Source organism: Nuphar pumila, chromosome 16 (genome assembly GCF_984573655.1).
Source record: "Nuphar pumila chromosome 16, dmNupPumi1.hap1.1, whole genome shotgun sequence".
In the NCBI taxonomy this organism is placed as follows: domain Eukaryota; kingdom Viridiplantae; phylum Streptophyta; class Magnoliopsida; order Nymphaeales; family Nymphaeaceae; genus Nuphar; species Nuphar pumila.
The window spans coordinates 9,200,435-9,208,988 of record NC_143264.1 but is presented as its reverse complement, the minus strand read 5'-3'; positions in this window follow the sequence as shown (position 1 = coordinate 9,208,988).

Below are 8,554 nucleotides of genomic sequence, written 5' to 3'. Positions count from 1 at the left end.
CACTATTATCATAGCGATTGAATACATTACATAAAAGAATCATTAACTTAAATGATTCATAAATAACATTGTGTTAACCGAATTAAGCTCCAAAGAGTCAACCTACACATACACTAGTGTTTAATACATCCTTAGAACAAAGTTTGAAAAAGGGTATCCAATTAACAAAAATCTATTTTTAATTATATTGAAAAACCATTGAAAAATACTAATTTAAAAAATTTTAAACACATTTGGATTTTTGGTTAAACATTTCAGGCGAGTTACAATCAGTAAACACATCTCATTCAACCATCAATATATAAAATTAATCTAAATGTCAAATGGTTTCACATAAAACATAAACCATTCACATATTTTGTCTTAAACTTTAGAATTTAAACAATCAATTAAAATGTTTAAAGTAAAAGTCTAAATAGATGTCCTCAAGACCCAAACGATTGGTTTCACACAGCACCCCCATAGCATCTGACATCCACACTAACTTGATTATTCATTACCTGAAAATTTTTATTTTGAAAATAAGTGTGAGACTTTAAAGAGTCTCAATAAAATTTATGCAAGCATTGCATATATACAAAACACTAAGCCAGTATAATCATGCACAATCACATTGCACAAAGTATATCACCAAACATTCAACTAAATAACTGCATAGTTAAATTTAGGAATACATACTATCAGAATATTTCACAATCAAGTATGAACAAATATATAAATGTATAAAAATAAAGTGAATAATTATTTTATTGTTTCTCTTTTTACCAAACCCTATTGGGTATACGTAGGGTATCATAAAACAAACTAGATCACTCGATTGTTTATTATGCTATGTGATTTGATTTTTTGAGAGGTTGACTGAGTCACACCCACCAGGAGCGGTCTTGAACCAAGAGAAAGCTCTTCGATTGGCTTGGCTACATGCCAAAGCAAGATTGATCCTAACTTTTGCAAAAGACATGGACATACTGTTTATGACTAAAGTTGGTAGTTTGACCTCCTAACTCTATTGAACTAGGGACTAACCAAGCTATTGTCACTCTAAGCATTTTTATAGTTTAAGGGTCCAGAAAGTTTATACCGCCTATCCTCTACAAGGTAGACATGCAACATTCTAGTTAAGCACACTTTGGTAAGGTGTGCTTGGAATCCCACAATAAATTTATCTTAATTAAGTCATGGGTCAATGCAGCTACCACATCATGGTTCTCTTTTGGAACTCTGGATCAACATATAAATTTTTTAGCACCCATGTGCATGCAACCCTATGGGTATTTATTACCTTATATGCATTTCATACTCACATATTACATGACATAGTACTAGATGTATTCCTCGTAACACATGCATAACATAAATATGCTATTAATCAATTAAACATGCAGTATACATAAGAATATGTTGAATATATTATATCAAAGTAAGAGTAGCCATGTCCCATAGAAATCAGTTACAAATCTAAAAATTTTTATACAGTCACATGTACATGTCTAAAATCATGTCATAAAATTCTAGAATTTTAAGAAACACGGTTTAGGAGAAACAAATAAGTTTTTGGGTCACATAGCTAAAATATCCTAAAAATGCATCAAGTTTTACAAACAAGTCGTATGCATATCAAATCAAATCTCAGATTCACAATCATATCAAGAACAATATTAGAACACATATAATATCAGTTTAAACATCAAATATAATCAGTTCATGCTATCATGATTTGATTCAACCCATAAAATAAATCTCGAATCTCGTAGGAGTTGATTTCTCTAAAACAAGGCATCCACACACAAAAAACATAAATCACAAACTAGGACTTAATTTTTTTTATTTCATCTCAGTCATATATATTTACATCAAGCTGATATGAATCTCAAGCTAAGTTTATAAAAAAAAACTATAATAAAACACAAAACAGAAACATAAACTATGTGAACTGATTTCTCCTGAAAAAGGGAGCCATAAACCCAAATCGAGCTAATCCACATGAATCAATTTATGTATTGGTTTTTAGCAATGTCAAGTCATCTTAGACCTAATATAAATATTTATGAACTTAGGCTGAACAAACGACATAAATACAAACAACACATAAATAAGAACACATACGCCATTTCTTGAAAAAGACTCTCATAAGCCCTAATCATGAGACCTATATAAATTTATTTATATTTTCACTTCAGCCATGCTTATTCATGTCAAATCCACCATAAAAATACTTAATTCCTGATGTAAATGAACCTCAACAATTGTATGTAACAAAATAAGCCTCAAAAATCTATTTTTCAAAAAGAGGCTCCAAAAACCCTAAAATGATTTTCAATAAATTAGGATTTATTTCCCTTGTTGATGCCCCAATCATGAATATTGGTTTTTTACAAAGTTAATATTCATCACATATTGATCACAATCAACTAATACAATAATTAAATTTATGAAATTAGCAAATATAAATTCACATAAAGAACACATTTTTTGTGTTTTTCCCAAAAGAGACTTCAAAAACCCTAAAAATGATTTGCATAATTTAGGGTATATTTTTATAATTAGGCATATGCCTCAGATAAATATTTAAACATGCATATCAGACTGATTAACATTTATAGTTTTAATAAATAAAATATTAACAATCAATATGAACATAATCTACACAATTTTCAAGCTTTTTTTTCTAATAGAATTTCAAAAATCCTAAAAATGATTTTACAAATTTAGGGTTTACCTTCTTCAATCAGTTAGGTAACTAATCTAAAATGATTATAATCTATAACTTATTATTCATAAATATTTAAAACAACAAATAGAATATAACAATCATCTAACATAGATTTCAACATAAAAACAAGGTTTACATGGGTTTTCCCCAAAACCGAATTTTGTAAAAACCTTTCCAAGGCTTTACAAAAATTATAGACCATATACTATCAGTTTTAATATATTTTAAAAGTTGATTTCAAACCCAAATAACATCTTGAATAAAAATAAATATGTTTAGCATGATCTACTTTTAAAACATGTTTTTATTTGAGGCTTTCTCAAAAATATTTTTTATAAAAGCACCTTTTTAGTCTTTATAAAAATCTCAGACCATATGAGATCAATAATCCCAACATGATTTGAGGTTTATTTATGTGAATATACATCTGGAAAATATTTCAGCATGTATATACATACTTGTTGCATGCATAAAGAAAAAACCCATGTAAATCTAAACTTGAGAAATTGGGTAGGTTTAAAAACCTTAGAAAAATGCTAGAAAGGTAGTTTCAACACCTCTTTCTTATTTATCTTCTTCAAGTTGTAGGTTTTATGGTTGCAAAACACCTCCAAGAGTCCTCTAAGTTATGTGAATAGGGGAGGAAGAAGGAAACCAAAAAGCCAAAAATAAAGAAGACTAAAGAGAGAGAGAGATAGGAGAGGGGCAAGTGGGAGGCCTTCTATAGGTTCTCACACCCCTATTTCCTATTGAAAATTGGACTCTCTCTCCCAAAGCCATGTGGTCTTGGAGAAAATCAATAAGTTTGAAAAACCTTGGTTTTTATCTCCTTCCAACCACCACTATTTATTTAAAACTCTTAGTTATTTTAAAACTCATTAAATTTTGACCTTTCCTCTTTAATTAACTAACCAATTAACCACAAATTTAACTAATTAGGAGGTAGAGGAGTGGGGGACGTCCCACCCTATTAGTCTTTTATGATTGTTGATGGATCCAAATGACCCAAATAAAATAACCAGATCCAATTCTTCATAATCGGATCCCTAATTGCATTAAATAAAACTCATATTATGTCCATTGTTAAATTATCCAAGACCCACACTAAAATCCTCAATTAATTGCACAATATCCAAACAAATGATCATTTATCTTATAATTATTTTCATACTAGAATGCATTAATTAATTTAAATGAGATCAAAGCTTAAAGAAATAAGACATGCATATCCAAATGATCTAATTTTTTATTTAGTATACAAATCTGAATTTTACAATTATGCAAATAATGTTATACATACATTAAGACTAAATTCGATACTAATTCAAAAACCAAGAACATCAAAAATTTCAGGGATTTCAAGAATTGCACTCAAGTCATAGATACACATAAAATTCATCTTTATTTGTTATAATATCAGAGAAAAAATCATAGGTTTTACATCCTACCCCATTAAAACAAAAAATTTCACCAAAATTCGGTACAAGCATTACTCAAACAAATGGGGGTACTTATCCTGCATGCTAGCTTCTGATTCCCAAGTGCACTCCTCAATGTCATGGTGTTGCCAATACACCTTGAGAAGAGAAATGGTCTTCGTCCTCAATACTTGCTCCTTCCGATCTACAAACTCTATTATGCTCTCCTCTATGGTCAGGTCTTCTCTAATGTTCACATCCTTGTATTAAATCATATGTAATAGAGCCTGAATATACTTCCTCAACATGGACACATAAAATACATTATGTATCTGCGAATACTGAGAAGGTAGCACCACTTGGTATGTGGTCTCACCTATTCACTCTAGTATCTCAAACAATCTAACATATCTAAGACTTAACTTATCTTTCTTACTGAACCATAACACACTTTTGGTAGGACACACTCGGACAAAGATGAAATTTTCCACGTCGAAAGTGAGTTCTTTCTGTCGCTGATCTGCGTAGTTCTTCTGCAACTTATCTTGAATCAATTGTACTTGTTGTGTATAATGTTGCAGTACGATTGGTGATTCTACTGATCGTTTACCAACTTCATCCCAATGTACTAAAGATTTGCAGGGTCGTTCGTAGAGAGCCTCATAAGGTATCATCTTAATACTCGTACGAAAATTGTTATTATAAGCAAGTTCGACCAATGTTATATTTGTGTCCCAATCATACTTTCAGTCAAGAACACAAGCTCACAACATGTCCTTAAAGGTCTGAATCATCGACTTTAACTGTCTGTCAATTTGGAGATAAAAAGTTATACTTAACTTCAGCTTTGTACCCAATGTCTTCTGCAACTGTCTTCAAAATTATAAAGTAAAATATGGATCTTGATCTGATATGATCGAGACAAGTATCCCATGCAGTCGAATGATCTCCCGGATATACAACTCTGCCAAATTTTTCGACAATGGGTAGAAAGTGTACCAATTTGGCAAGTTTGTCGACAATGGCCCAAATCACTTCATGTTGCCATTGGGTCATGGGTAAATCCACCATAAAATTTATCATGATTTTCTCCCATTTCTACTATGAGATTTTCATTTGTTACATCATACTACCAGGCCTCTTGTATTCGATCTTGACCTGTTGTCAAGTCAAACATCTCAAAACATACCTTATAAAACAAGACAATGGGTAATGTTATATAAATCTCTGAAAAGCCATAAAAACACCTAAATATCTATTCAACAATTCCTACCTCACGATCTTCTATTTTATTCTATTTCACCAATACCTTTATTGTAGGCATTTGTATATCTTTATAATGCTAGGATATATGGTGTACCGGGCTTTATGAGCCTCCTCTAGCAGCTCTTTCTTCAGTTTGTTGTCACTTGATACCCAGATTCTCTCTTTCATCCATAAACTCCTGTCATCTTTTTTTCTAAAAGAGGTATGCTCTTGCTAAACAAGAATCTTCAGCTTCTCACATTGAGAGTCTTTCTATTGTGCTTCAATGATCCTGGCGATAAACTCTAGCTGCACTGTCACACTGGATAATTGAATAGCTCCTGAATCATCGGCAAAAGGCTTCTATTAACAAAGTCTTCTAATAATTTTCATCATTTTTCCAACAGACTGGCTGAAGTACTATTAGCCTTATGGCTAAGAGCATCAATTATGATGTTGGTCTCCCCTAGATGGTATAAGATGGTGAACTCATAGTTCTTGATGAACCCCAACCATCATTGTTGCCTCATGTTGAGCTCTTTCTGAGAGAACATGTATTTTAGACTCTTATGATATGTAAATACAGTGAACTGCTCCACGTACAAATAATGTCATCATATCTTTAGTATAAAGACTACGTCAGCCAACTGTAGGTCATATATGGGGTAGTTTCTCTCATGGGTCTTCAGCTCTTGAGACACATAATCTATAATTTTCTCATGCTGCATCAAAATGCATCACAAGCCCATGCTTGAGGCAATGGTGTAGACCACAAAACCTCCATTGCTAGATGGTAGAGCCAACACTGGAGTTGTCATGAGTTTTCCTTTCAGAGTCTAAAAACTCCTCGCACTTAGTGGTCCACTCAAACTTGGCTCCCTTCCGTAGGAGCTTGGTCATAAGCGAAGTTAAAATTTAGTATAAATTGTCTGTAGTAGCCAGCCAATTCTAGAAAACTCCTAATATCCCTAACGTTCTTCAGTTGCTCCCAACTTAAAACAACATCCACCTATTAAATTATCCGTTAATTATTTATTAGAATCAACCAAAATATAATTTTTTTCAATTATTTCACAAAAATGTTAGAAAAACTCCATTAGCTTAGCAGGGTCTATGTCAACACCAACCTTTGAGATCACATGACCCAAGAACATAACCTTCTCAAGTCAGAACTCACACTTAGAGAACTTTGTATACAACTAATGCTCTCTGAGTATACCTAGTACGGTCTTCAAGTGGTCTCGATGTTGTTCCCTACTCTCAGAATACACTAAAATGTCATCTATAAAGACAATTACAAAAGAATCTAGGTAGGGATGAAATACCCAATTCATCAAATACATAAACATAGCTGGGGCATTTGTGAGTTTGAAGGGCATCACCACAAACTCATAATGACCATACCTTGTCTGAAAAGCCATCTTTAGGATATCATCATCTTTTACTCAAAGTTGATTGTAGCCAAGATGGAGATTGATCTTTGAGAACACCTTTATTTTTTGTAACTGGTCAAACAAGTCCTCAATTTAGGGTAACAAGAACTTATTTTTAATGGTGGTCTGGTTGAGCATGCGGTAGTCAATACACAACCTCATCTTTCCATCATTTTTCTTTATAAACAAAACCAATACTCTCTAGGGCGAAACACTTAGTCTAATAAACTCTTGATCCACTAACTCTTGCAAGTGCTTCTTGAGTTCTTTGAGCTCTGTCAGTACCATGCAGTAAGGTGCCTTGAAAATCGGTGTTGTTCCAAGGATTAGGTCAATCCCAAACTCTACCTCTCTGAGTAGTGGAAGTCTTGATAGTTCCTTTAGAAAAACATTAGGGTATTCGCTGACTACTTCGAGTTCTTCTATAGACGGGGTTGTAGACTCCTTTCCAATTAGATTGACCAAAAATGCAGTATGCCCTTTCTCCAAACACTTTTGAGGCTTCAATGCTGAGATGATGCAACCTTGTAAACTGGATCTAGAGATCTTAAACTCTATCTATATAGGACACCTGGTCTAGATATCATGACATTCCCTTTCTGAAACAAAACACTAGCATAGTATTCGAACAACCATTCATACCCAATATGACATCTTAGCCTGTCATATCAAGTAGGACAAGATTGGCGGGTAGATCCTGCCCCTACAATTCTATACTTACATCCCGTATATGTAAAACACATAGAGAGTTATCCCCAATTGGGGTATAAGCATCTAGGATATAGTTAAGTGATTTTATAGGCAATTTTAATTATTTAGCACAAACCACAGAAATAACAGACTCGGTAGACCCACTGTCAAATAACATAAATGCGACTTGTCTCGCTATAAGAACACTACCTCGAACTAGGTTGCTCTGTTGCAACTGGTCCGCTGTAGTAGCATATATTATGTTGGTCACCTTCTTCTATTATTGTTGCACCTGCTACTGCTGGTGTAATTGGGGTCATGACTCATCAACATAAACCACGATAAAAAAATTTATTTTACCCTTTTGAGAAAAAAATAATGACAGGTCAATTTTGGAGCTAACAAAGCCTCTCCTAATAAGAGCATTACTTAATTCTTGGAACCAAGTCCTAAGTGTCTGTTTTAGACCATAGAGGGCTTTCTTAAGTTTGCAAACATAACTAGGAAACTGTGAGGTTTAAAAACCAGGGGGCTGGATCATATACACTTCCTCTTATAAGGTTTTATTAAAAAAGGCATTATTAACATCAATTTATCTTAGCTTTTATTCTGCATTTAAAGCAATAGTCAACACAGTATGAATAGTGATTGGTTTGACTACAAGACTAAAGGTTTTAAAAAAATGAGTACCTTCTTAATGAAAAGCCTTAGCAAGGCGAGCTTTATACCATTCAAGAGTTCCATCAGTTCATCTTTTGATTATAGACCCATTTGCAACCAACATGATTGTGAGACTCATTTGGAGGTACAAGTTCCCGGGTTTTATTCTTCATAAGAGTGGCATATTCGTCTTGCATTGTATGCTATCCCTTAGGGTCCTTAATTGCCTATTTAAAAATGTCCTTATTCTCATCAAAGACATTTCTAGATATAAAAATTTTATGGGATTGTGGCTTAATTAAGATAGATATATCAAAGGTGATTATTAGTGTATCCCAAGAAAATATGGGGTTTAGACCTAAAGTCAAGTTTATTTTCACAATAAGGTTTAAGAT